Genomic DNA, 13,738 nt, shown 5'->3' with positions numbered 1-13,738 from the left:
ACGTTATGTTAACAGTTCCAAACTGTTCAATTGTATGACCTCCTTAATTGTAAGTTGTCCTTTATACTTTCTTGCAGATTGTGTGCATTGTGGGATCTCAAATGCAGCACCATTATTGCATGTAGAGCATGTGGCTTGCTGTGGAGCTGCCTTCCTTTCACCAAGATCATCTTGTCTTTTGGTACACTTACAATGTAGGTACTATACTCTTTATATATGAATTCACTAACTTTTCTCACAGACTTCAGCTTTTGGGTGGGCTCTCATAGCCTAAAACAGCCTTGCTTACCTCATGGTTTCTAGATGTCATGGACTGCAATTTCCATCATCCCAGATCAGTATAGGTAGAGTAGTAGAGAATAAGGAAGATGATCTTGGGCTCTGTTACCAAAGCAACGGGGGGGGGGACTTAACAGGCAGATAATTTTCATGAGCAGTTCAGACACCTCCCTAATTCATAAGAGTATAAGAAAGGAGAAGAAATACATCACAGTTAGATTGCAATATTCTGTTGTAGCCAATCCCCCCAAAAGTAGTTTTAGCCTTCCCTTTGAGTTGATTTCTTGGTCTGGTCTACCTAGAGCTGGTAGGCTACAAGGTTGGGATGTTGCTGCCTTGTAAAATCTATCTAACTTGGTTAAATAAATTTTGTGTCCCAGTTGTGTCTTTCTAGTAAAAAGCTGGTTCAGTTTTTTTCCAATACAATCTTGTTGAATAGAGAAGGAGTATTCTGCTCCCTCCTTCCCCCCCTCTCTCCCCCGTCCTTTCCTCCCCCCTCCCCACCACCACAAGCATTCCCAGACAGTGATCTCTGGAACTTAAACACTGCAAGTGGAGAAGAAGTGGATTTGTTTGTGCACCCAACCAACAGAACTTCCAGCCCCATTTGCCATGTATGCTTGTGGTAAAGCACCCCATTCTTGTGGCATTTGTTCCTCCTTCCATACATCAAGGTCTTTTGGATGAAATCCCCTGTAGTTGCCCTGAAGATAAAACAGGTCATGGACCAGGAATGTAGATGCGTTTTCCAAGATTTAGGAAAGCAGGAAAGGGCTATGTATTTGTTGGCCCCCAAATCAATAGGGAGTCATACTTACACAAGGTGTGTGGGTACACAGTGTGGCAGGATGCTTCACAGGTCGCAGCTGAGCATTAGCAAACACCAGAAAGATCCAAAATGAGCAGAACAGGAAGAGAGCCAACTCTATGTTCCTCTAGCTGGATCTTAAAACGTAAGGACAACTGATAGAGCATATCCCAAAAGTATCCGTACCTTTCATACACAAGTCAGTGGCATACACAACCGTGTACAGCTGGCCAGTATTATTCTCCCCATGTTGCAGCTAGAAGTTTCCAGATCATTAACAGCTATTTAGCAAGGACATGACTCGTAATGCAACCAAGTAGAAGTGATACTCAGAACAGATCATCAGCTAATATGCTACTAAGTAATTTAGTCCACATTAAACATTTTTGCAAAAGCTGCACCTCCCGAACTTTCAGCACAAGAGCTGGAGGCATCTTTGGGAACAAGACCTGGCAGGAAATCTAATGTTCAACAGCCGAGACTGTGTCTATCCCAGACAGTTTAAACACGGGCTAGCGGGGAGAAATGAGGAGGAAGAAAAAAGGGGGAGCTGGTGGGGGAACATTACACAGCTGGCTGGATGCAAAAGTTTATGAAACATCCTAGTGGATAAGTAATAAATTCAGGGAGAGAAACCAACCCAAGTATTTACATTGGATGAGGAGAGCTGATTTTTGCAAAATCAGCTCTCCTGATGCAGAGTTGTTTTGAAGAAGAACAGGTAGAGCTCACTCTATATTCCCTTTTTTTAAAACTCAGGAAGAGTCTGTGCCTTCAGCAGATTGCAGCATTCGAAGCATGAAAGTGCATTGCAAGAGGGGAGAGATTTGTTTTCACTTGTTATTGCTCCTGAACTATTCCTCCCACCAACCAAGCCATCCCACCCCCCTTAAAAGACATCTGTTTCACACTGTCTTCCCTGTTTCTGCTAAGTTAGCCTGCTGTCTTAGGACAGTGGTTCTCAACCTGTGGGTCGGGACCCCATTTGGGGTCGATCGACCATTTCATGGGGGTCGCCAAGCAAGGCTGTCCGCCATTTTTTTTGTCCGCCATTTTTTCCCCCTTTTCCAGCGTGTGCCTTACCTCCCTTGGGCTGGGCCAGCTGGTGGTCGGCCTGCTCCGTCTCTGCCGCTTGCCAGCTACACCTTGGCCGGCGCAGGGGGCGGAACCACGCATGCGCGGCGCTCCCGGGCAGGGAAAGTTCTCGACTTACGACCGGTTGGGTAGTCCTCGACTTACGACCGGTTTAGTCCTCGACTTACGACCGGTTTAGTCCTCGACTTACGACCAGTTGGGGTCGCGGCATTAAAAAGGTTGAGAACCACTGTCTTAGGACAATGGAAGAAGATGCAATCAGCAGTAACGAATAGCCAAATTCTAGCTCAGATGACTTCAGTATATGGAACCAAGAAATTTCATTTTCATACTTTTATAGAAGTATGTGGAGTGGGAGAGGACCACAGCATAGTAGAGAAAACCCACTTAAACCATCCTTGAGAGGTGATTGTCCAGCCTCTTCTTAAAAACCTCCTGAGGTGGAGAACCCATAATCTCCATAGGGAGACGGTTCAGTGGAAAACTTCTTTTTATCATCAGGAAGTTTTTCAATGTATAAAATACAAAGAAAAATAAAAATAGGAAATTAATTTCCCATTTTTATTTTTCTTTGTATTTTATACATCGGTAGAGGACAGGAAGACCTGGAGGAACGTTGTCCATGGGGTCGTGATGGGTCGGACATGACTTCGCAATTAACAACAACAAAAAGCAATAAAAGTCATATTTTTTTAAAAAGGAAGTTTATCCTTATTTTTAAATCTAGGTAGCTGCAACATTACCCATTATTTCTGGTTCTAGTTTCCGTGGGAGTGGGAAATGGTTCCTGACCATCTTCTTCTTTTTCTATCTTTTATGCTCCTGAACACTTATTATGCGCCCTCTTAGCCTTCTTTTCCTCAGACTGAACTTTCCAAGTTCCTCTAGCACATATCAGCTTTGTTAACTTTTCTGAATCTATTCTAACCTATTAGTATCTTTCTGAAAATTCGATGTCCAGAAATGTATACGGCACATGGTTCTAGGGAGAGATAGAGATAGATAGATAGATAGATAGATAGATAGATAGATAGATAGAGAGAGAGAGAGAGAGAGAGAGAGAGAGAGAGAGAGAGAGAGAGAGAGAGAGAGAGAGAGAGGTATTGCTCAGCCTGTAGAGATTGTAAAGCATGTGTGTTTGTGTATAGATGCTTAAGATGTTTATAGTTATTCAAAATTAAACTTAAAATTAAAAATCCATCAAATTATGATTGAGCCATTACTAAGAAGCTACAGTACTTAAAAACAGTGTCTAAAATGTTTCAGTTCATTTGAACATCCAAAAAACATACTGTATGTTAGTTTCTATTCTGCAAAAACAGCAACAAACTCAAATATATTTAATGATTTCAAAATATAATGAAACAGCGATATTCATCTTTCTGGGAGCATGGTCCCTGCAGGTTGCACAGATAGAACTGTTGCAAATCTATCTTAGACGGTTGAGCAAGGAGGATTGGAGTACAATGTTAGTAGCCCATAATACGTTTTGGAATTCTGTTCAAAATCGACTGGGTCCTGTAAAGGAAGGATCGTCTGAATAGTGAATGAGGAAGGAAGGTGTGAGGTGGGTGGAGTGAGAAGAGGGGATAAAAGCAGCCATCCCATCTCCACTCAACATTGTGTGGCACCCAGAGGCTTTGCAAAGTGACTGCAGCATTTCACAATGGCCAGATTGAATCTCTGTCTTACGCTTCTGCTCTTGTGTTTGACCAGGTACAGCCTGCAAGGAGGTAAGTCAGACCGAGGGGGGTGAAAAGGGACCTTACGTAACAGGTAGGAACGAATGGAGAATCTGATCTTTTTTTAAAATCACAAGCATGGACCCCCTTTCCTATGAGGAAAATAGGATAAAATTGGAATTTAAAAAGATGAATGCAAGAGACACAATACAACTTTAAAAAGTTACAAAGAGAATCAGAATTCACAATTGTTCTATTGATATATATATATATATATATATATATATATATATATATATATATATATATATATATATATATATATATATATATATATATATATATATATATATATATATATATATATATATATATATATATATATATATATATATATATATATATATATATATATAAAAGGAAATGTATATATACACTTCTGACCTGTTCATCTGATGTGATTTTTGTGTCCAGTAGTTTCACCCAATTTATTGGATTAAAAAAAATGAAACAGTAAGGCCCTGTATATAACAAAACAACATATTTGGGTTATGAAAACTCAGTGAGGTGGCTAGAAAGCCTGCAGGAACCAGGTGATTAAAATGAATGGTTTGTCCCTCATTTATCACTGGGTTTGCACCTGATCAGTGCAAGTTTGCTGGCAAATTTTGACCTGTGTTCCTTTCTACTGTACGGTTCAGGAGAAAGAAAGAAAAGGAAATAGTTAAGGTAATAGATGAGAAGTGGATGATAAGGGAATAGCTTTTGATATAGCCTCATAGAGTCAGGGCAAGATTGGCAGTTTGAGGGAGGCAGAATCTGAGATTCTATTCAACAAAATGATGCCTCCAGACACAGCAGAGCTGGCTTACCCAACAGAAGAAATTAGGTCAATCCACCTTGCCAATTAAAGCCTAGCAGGAGAAGGACTTGCTTAAATTCTTATTTGGCATGTAAAATTAACTAAACCCAGCACTAAGTGGGCATATAAAGTCTTAATAGAATTTTTTAGCTGTTGCAAAATTGACCATGGCATGCCATATATTTTGAGCATAAGATTAGTTTTATCCCAAATCTGCTTATGCCTCCAAATTAAATCTTTCTTGTGATTATACATTTTGAGGATTATGTGTGCTATATACAATACTTATTTCCAACGGGGTACAACAGAAGAATAAAGTTCCTTAGTGTTTACCTCTAAACCTTTCATTTTAATTTTATCACAATTTTCTTTCGGTAAATTCAGTGAGGAAGAAAACCACCAAGAACCAAAACAGGAAATCCTCCAATGATGTATAAAATGATATTTTAAGATGAAGCTCAGCTTGTTTCTAGCTAGGCTCTTACAGAATATTTATAAACTCTCTCAGAAGGAAAGTGGATGCCGTTTGCTGTGGGTGCTTTTCATAAAAGAGTTGCATGAAAAAAATAAGAGATTTTGAAGAAGGACATAATCCAAAATGCATTAGGCTTCATATTAATATATGAAGAAAGAGGGATTGATTAGAAGTTCTCTCCCCTGCTTTTTGTTTTGTTTTGTGATAAACACAGTTTACCATTTGAATGTAATACACTATTTTCAGCTCTTGTTTCTTATTTTCTCACCTTAATGATAAAATTTTGTGTCCAGAAGGATTTTGCAGCAGCAAAAAAGAAACAAAAATTCTTATTTTCATTGGCTGAAAAACAGCAGATGCTTTTGTTACATATTAGGAAAAAAACCCAAAGTAACATTATGATAACACTTTTGTTAATGCCAATTAAATAAAGTATTTTTTAAGGTTACACCCTAAATCAGGCCAGGAATAAATGAATTGAAATGTCAAGGAAAACAAAGGGCATTTGTTGAAATTAAAAAAAAAATAGCCTGCAGTTTAAAGTCTAATAAAGCAATTTTAATCAGCAGACTCTTTCTCTGAATATGTTGAGACTATAATGCCCAGAATGTTCAGCCAATATGGACAACAGCACATCTGGAGAAGCCGCTATACAGGCAGTCCTTGACTTACGACCACAATTGAGCCCAAAATTTCTGTTGTTAAGTAAGACATTTGTCAAGTGAGTTTTGCCTTGTTTTACGATTTTACTTGTCACAGTTGTTAAGTGAATCCCTGCACCTGATAAATTAATAACCCGGTTGTTAAGTGAATCTGGCTTCTCCATTGACTTTGCTTGTCAGAAGGTTGCAAAAGGGGATCACATGACCCTTGGACACTGCAACAGTCATAAGTATGAACCAGTTGCCTAGCATCTGAATTTTGATCACATGATCATGGGGTTGTAACTGTGAAAAATGGTCTTAAGTCTCATTTTCCAATGCTGTTGTAACAGTCACTAAATGAACTGTTGCAAGTTGAGGACTACCTCTATTTCATTTATCTTGAAAGTGCCATACTGTCCCAATTAACATCTTGGCTTACAACTGCTCAGATTTTGTATTTTACAAGTTTGTCCTCTGCTTTGTCATTCTAGAGGCCCAAGGGAGGTGCCTTCAGTCTAAATGGCAAGAGATTTCAGGCAGAGTTTTAAAAAGCATTTTTTCACACCTGGCCTAAAATTTTTAGGAATAGCAAAGAACATAAGGCCACCAAATCCTGTTGACCCCAGTTTCTAGTCAATGGGAATTAAAGTCCTAAAATATCAAGAGAGTTTCATTTCCCCAGTCTGAATTTACAAAATTCAACATTATAGATTGTGATGAGGGCTGTCATCCTTTTTTCTATATTTAATTTTAATACATTGTTTTACTTTAAAATATATGTTTATTCGTTTTTAATATAATTTTTATGAAAAAAATAATTATAATTAAAACTAATACAAACTAAACTTAAAGAAAGAGAATGGAAAGAATAAAGACCAGATAAAAAGAAGAAGAAAAAGGAAAAAAGAAAGAATACAATAAAGAAAAAGATATATATATCTGGCAAAGAGGGGAGGAAAGCCTGTGGCTTGGTGGTTAAATCACTGCCTAGTATGTAAACTGCCCAGGTTCGAATTCCATAAAGGGTATGGCTAACTGATGAAAGCAGAATGAGCTTGAAATGGCCATCTTAGTCTCCCAATTTAATTCTTTAACTCTTTGTCAGAAAAAGAAATTTGGATATATATATACTTCTAACCTCCATCACAAATATAAATAAATTTAATAATTCTTCACCCCCATAAGGTTATACAGATATCTCTTCATTCAATAGCCCATCCCTTATCTATAAGCAAATCCCAAAAACATCAACTGTTTAATCCTCGAGTTAAACAGTCCATAAACGTTTGCCATAATATTGAAAAATAGATTTCTTTTAACCTTGATCAAATAAACCGATTTTATATTCCTTCCTTTTACTTCTAACAGTCTTAATCTATTCTATAATACAATCAAATATCTTCATAGGATTTGATTTCTCTTCAGCTCTTCTTTATTCCATCACACAGATTTCTTCAAGGCTTTAACAAGCTTCTTTTGTAAATCAAATTAGAAAACATTTTTCCAGGTCTTTCTTTTGGTTTATAATTGTATTTTAATTTTCAAAACTTTGGTCAATTTCTTTTGTATATCCAGTAAAGAGTCTTTTTCACAAGCCATTCTCTTAGCCTATCATTTATAGTTTCACATTCTGTATTTTTGGACTTGTCAGATAAATTTTTTTCCACGTCTGTCATTCCTTCATGAACATCTTTTATGCATAGTCTATCCACAGAAGACACATTACAGTTTTGACGTTGTAGTTACTAATTTCTGGCTCCATTCTTCAAATATCTCCTTTAACATTTCCTATGTTATAACAATTGTGTCATTTTGTAAAGTGCCAGTATTAACTGACATCAAAAACATGCACCCAGATTGGAACCATTTGAACATGGGGATGCTGCGACAGTTGTAAGTGTAAATCACTTTTTTTCAGTGCCATTGTAACTTTGAACAGTCGCTAAATGAATGGTCATAAGTAAAGGACTACCTGTAGAGTGTTTCAACCCATCTGGCCTTCTGTATTTCCCAATTCCCAACCAAACCTTCTGTGTCCCAAATCTATCCAAAAGGATGACTCCATGTGAAAATAGGACAGGAATAGGAAATTCCACACTACATCCTATGTCACATAGCTGTCTGGCATAAAAATGCCAAATTCCTCTAGTTCTCTTGTCCACCTTCTGCAAACAAAGGCCTCCTTAGTGCCCTCAGTAGGGGGGGAAACATTGACATACTCTTGCAAAGCCATAAAGGGAGGCCAGCCAACTCCCTATGCCAGGAGGCACTGCAGTTCTAGGTGGATTAGAAGTTCTAAATGTTTCCCCACAGCGATTAAATAATCCTTTGGCATCAGAGACTCAGGCTCTGAAAGTAGCTTTGTGGAAAGGCCCAGACTTGACCCCATCAGACTTGTCATGAAAAAAATGATGGATGGTTTCCACCAGATGCAACAGGAAAATTGCTCTCTCAGTGACCCAAACCACCAAGTGTTACAGCAAGCTGAAGTGCTATATTATACAACGCCAGTTGTACATGTGCTGTACACCATGGGCCTACCATTCCATCACCTCCAGGGACCAGAATCCATGGTCTGGGACAATGGGAATGGTAATTCAACAAAACTGGAGAACCTGAGTAGGAAAGAATGTGTGGGGTTGGATGATAATGGTGATTAATTCAACTATCTGATACATTTCAGAATTATTGAAGAAAGAATTAGTGAAATCATCTCCACACAAGACATATTGGAACTTAGAACACAAAAAAAGCAGATTAAACCAGCCTCATTCAAAGTTCATTGATTTATCTTTGTCTGGATTTAAACCCACATCTAGGATGAGCATATGCATTTCTTGATGTAAGAGGAGATACTGTATCTCCTCTCCTCCCTCAAAGAGATTGTAGATTGCATAACATTTATATATAGTAATTTATATGAATAAAAGCAAATGTAGAAGTGATTACTATAATTATTTCTACTTAGAAATTCTTCTAAAATAGTTTGGATTAGATTGGGGCCCAGAGAATGTGATTATATATTTTTTTCATCTGCTAAAGATTGATGGCCAACTTGATATCTTCTGCCAATCACTTCTTAAAACTTTCTGCCTTTAAATCTGAATGGATTGGACAGTCCTTTCATTTATAGGTTGCTTTCAGAGCAATAGTCTTTTAGAACTGCAAATGATAATTGTAATCCAGTTGAATTTAAGATTAGTTGAACTAAGGCAAAAAGGCTATGACGTATAGGATCTGTTCACACAATCCCCATGACATTATTAGGAACCATGGTGGCACAGTGGTTAGAATGCACTATTGCAGGCTAATTCTATTGATTGCTGACTGCCAACAGTTTAGCAGTTCGATTCCCACTGGTTCAATGTTGACTTGGCCTTCCATCTTTCTAAGCTCAGTAAAATGAGGACCCAGATTGTTGGGGGCAATATGCTGACTCTGTAAACTGCTTAAAAAGGGCGGTAAAGCACTATGAAGAGGTATATAAGTATAAGTGCTATTACTATTTTTCTTTTTGCACTTTAAGCAAGGCATGAATACCCAACTATCATGAACTGAACTGTATATACGAAACCAGCTGCATTGGTTCAGATCATAGCAGTACCAAAAAGAATTTGGCCCCTAGTAATTTGTGGGTATCTCTATATAATTTTCTTAGAAATATAAAAAAATGTTTGCCATTTCTTATCCTACATAATTTTTCCTTTCTTTCAAATTTACCACTTCAACCTTACCAGGTTCTATGCTGCTTAGTTGTTTTAATTACTTTAGATCTGTGAAAACTGGCTAGCTGGGCTAGTCAACAAATCGTGATTTAACGTGATGTGACTCCAGTCTCATTCCCATTTTTTTCCAACATATTTTAGGAGTGAAACCTCAAGTAAATGGCCATGGAGGAGGTTATCTTCCATCTCTAACAAGAGGTAAGTATTTTGTATCTCCTCAGCCTTCTTAGAAATAGAGCAGGATGCTAGTTAATTGACGGAAGTCCTTTATTGTCAAAGCCTATTCCAATGAGTGATTTAAAGTTTGTACATAGAAATTGAGCTAATTTCCACGCATTCATAGCATGATGTGGTTCTCTTGGAAGAGGTAATAATCTAGCAATAATCATCCACTATTCGTTTTTTTCCTGTTTCAAGGAATTCCCTCATTTCACCCAGCCTGGTTTATAGCTCAACTCTGAAACTAAACTAAGGAGGAAGGGAGGTCTGTGGGTGGGTTAAAAATGTCCAGAGAGTGACTATGGGCAAGATTGAAACATTCCCCCCTCCTTTATATGAACTGTGCACAAGATGCATATCTTGTGCACAGTGATGGAACAGTGATGGAAGTTCAGTCATGGAGTTGCAGCTGCCATTCTGACTTTTTTGACCTATGGATGTCCCTGACTTCAGCTTCCCTTCTTCCCTTCCGTATCTTTCAGGTGCAGGAGCCATACAGCCAGGAACTGGAATGGGACCAGCTGGAGCTAAAGCTGGTAGGTTGGGTAGCAATGGCAAGTTGGGGAAGAGGTTCCCTTTACAGGTCGTCCTCAACTTGCAACAGTTCATTTAGTGGCGATTCAAAGTTACTGAAAAAAGTGATTTATGACTGTTTTTCACTCTTATGACAGTTGTAGCATCCTCATGGACACATGATCAAAATTCAGACACTTGGCAACTGACTCATATTGATGATGGCTGCACTGTCCCGGGGTCATGTGACCACATATTGCAACTTTCTGACATGCAAAGTCAATGGGGGAACCAGATTCATTTAACGTTATTACTAAATTAACAACTGCAGTGATTCACTTAACATCTGTGGCAAGAAAGGTCATAAAATGGAGCAAAACTCAATAAATGTCTCACTTAGCAACATAAATTTTGGGCTCAATTGAGGTTGTAAATCAAGGAGTACCTGCATTTCAAAAGAGGACTAAAATGAAATTATTATCTGCCTCCTGTCTCTTTTATCCTTTATGCAATATCTTTGATGTAGTATCAAAGATATTTTGCCTCTAGAATATTAGGGAACTGCAACTTGAGATTTTATGTCGCTCTGAAATGTGTTTAGGACAAGGTTCATCTATCAGATGAAAAGAGACATAGATGTGAAGAGGACATGGTGAATACGTCTTTGATTTCAGTGACGGCATGATGATCTTTTAACCACAAATATTTGCTCTCTCTCTCTCTCTCTCTCTCTCTCTCTCTCTCTCCCTCCCTCCCTCTCTCTCTCTCTCCCTTCCTCTCTCCCTCTCTCTCTCTCTCTCCCTCCCTCTCTCTCTCTCTCTCTCTCTCTCTCTCATCTCCTCCCTTATAAATCCCATAATTCTTACCTTAGTCCCTGCCATTTTAGCCTTTTTGGAAATGATTTGCCCTTGCCTTCTTCCTAGGGCCAAGAGATAAAGAAAGCTGGTTTTGTGCCTAATGCAAGACTAGAATTCTTGGTCTCCCATTTTCTAGCTCAGTGTCTTTAACCCCTGCCTCAAACTGGCTCTCTTATTTGATATTAATGATAATTGATTATTGTATCTTACAATTTATGATCTATGATTTATCACTTTGTGGTTTGTATGTACACTGAGAGCTTATGCGCTGGAGACAAATTCCTTGTATGTCCACTTACACTTGGCCCATAAAGAATTCTCTTCTCTTCTCTTCTCTTCTCTTCTCTTCTCTTCCATTCCATTCCATTCCATTCCATATTACCATTAAGAAGTTGAAAGGATTATCAAATTATCTCCATAACAGCACTTTAAATTAAAACAAGACGTAGTTTTTAACTGATCTGTAAAACCAGTAGGTGTCATAGATGAGGAGGTGCAAACCTAGGAGTTTTTTTCCTGGTTCATATTATATTTAGCATATGGTAAAAGTTAAAATGCAATATCGGTCATAATTTATAGTGCAGACTAACCTGTAATTATCCTTCTGTTTACATTGTCCATTTTTGTCTTTTATCATCATAGGAAAATATTCTGCCTTTGGGGCCCAAGGGCTTTCTGCAGGACTAGGTAAGTTTAGCCAGATAAGTGAAATAAATTTAAGAAGCGTAACACTTTTATGCTTTTTTTCTTTTTTGTATTTGTGGGCTCAGAGTTTGACTGAAACAGAAACACTTGTATTTGCCTTCTACAAACTTGAAAGGACAGAAGCCTCCTATACATATGGTGACATAGAGAAAAAGGAATTTGTGGACAGAGTCAGCTCTTGAATGTATGATAAACATCACAAAAGCAGAAAACAAAAAGGGTGATGGAAAATGCTACATTTTCCTGATGTGCCCAGATACAAGTATTCCTCAAATTACACTACAATTGTAATGGAGCCTGCCCGTTACAGTTGTGACAATTGTAAAACAGGTCACCACATGAACAGACCCATTTTATGACCTTTTCCCCCCCCCCGCAGTGGTTTTAAGCAAATGCAGCTGTCATAAAGTGAACCCAATGTTCACCATCTGCTGTTTTTGCCAAAAACCAGAAGTAAATGCTTGTTTTAAACAAAAACAGCATAAAACATGGTCATGTGACCCCAGACCACTGCCGATAGCTATAAATGCAGGCCAGTTGCCAAGCATCCAACATTTGGTCACATAAACCAGGTTGGAATTCAGAACTGGGTCATAAGTACTTTTTTATTGGGGGGGATCTATTGTAACTTCAAACAGTTGTTAAGCAACTGGTTGTAAGTCAAGGGCTACCTGTGCATGTTAGTTATTTGCAGAGAGATGTTTTGTATTATCGTAGTTATAAAGCTTTCAAAATACTTTCTACTGATGTTAAGTAGTCAGCAATACACTAATGTTCAAGTTGGTGGGTATGGTGTTATGCCTTGCTCCTTTTGTGCATATCTACACATGTGTAAAAGGAGAGGAGCTGCTTTTGTTATACAGCATCCTCTACCTTGCAGATTTTGACCCTCCCTGCAGAAGCTGGTAAGTCTAGTAGTCTTGGTCTTGGTATTTAGATTGAATGTAGAGGCAGGCATTTCTAGCACTCGGGTATGCCAAATTTTCCCCCCAGATAAAGTTTGAACCTAGAATTTTTCCATTTTGATTCATTCTGAGGGTTCTGAGTAACCTAAGAATGGCTGTTTTGGGGACGAACCATTTCCAAAATGCCTGAAACGCTCAGATTAGGTTGAAAAGTTCAAGCCATTCATAGACTACTCCAAACAGCCCTTTGCAATCTCCAAACCTCCAAAGAACATTTTGCACGCACCTACCAAGAAGTTCACAAGGTGGACCTCTTGATTTTAAAGTAATAGTTTCGTTTTTTTCATACCATTTTTCCATCCGTTAAAGACGGACTGGGCTCCATTATTTTCCTGGGCTCCAAGATCACCTCAGATGGGGACTGCAGCCAAGAAATTAAAAGACGCTTGCTCCTGGGGAGGAAAGCTATGGCAAATCTAAACAGCATACTAAAAAGCAGAGACATCACTCTGCCAAGAAAAGTGCGTATAGTCAAGGCCATGGTTTTCCCAGTTGCAATATATGGATGTGAAAGTTGGACCATAAGAAAGGCTGAGCGACAAAGAATTGAGGCCTTTGAACTATGGTGCTGGAGAAGACTCCTGCGAGTCCCCTGGACTGCAAGGCGTTCAAACCGGTCAGTCCTAGAAGAGATCAACCCTGACTGCTCTTTAGAAGGCCAGATCCTGAAGTTGAAACTCAAATACTTTGGCCACCTAATGAGAAGGAAGGACTCACTGGAGAAGGGCCTAATGCTGGGAAAGATTGAGGGCAATAGAAGGAGGGGACTACAGAGAATGAGGTGGCTGGATGGAGTCACTGAAGCAGTAGGGGTGAGCTTAAATGGACTCCAGAAGATGGTAGAGGACAGGAAGACCTGGAGGAACGTTGTCCATGGGGTCGCAATGGGTCGGACATGACTTAGCAATT

The sequence above is a fragment of the Protobothrops mucrosquamatus genome, unplaced genomic scaffold (genome assembly GCF_001527695.2).
Source record: "Protobothrops mucrosquamatus isolate PMUCROS unplaced genomic scaffold, P.Mucros_1.0 scaffold8, whole genome shotgun sequence".
NCBI classification, from domain to species: domain Eukaryota; kingdom Metazoa; phylum Chordata; class Lepidosauria; order Squamata; family Viperidae; genus Protobothrops; species Protobothrops mucrosquamatus.
This window is presented reverse-complemented; position numbering follows the sequence as displayed.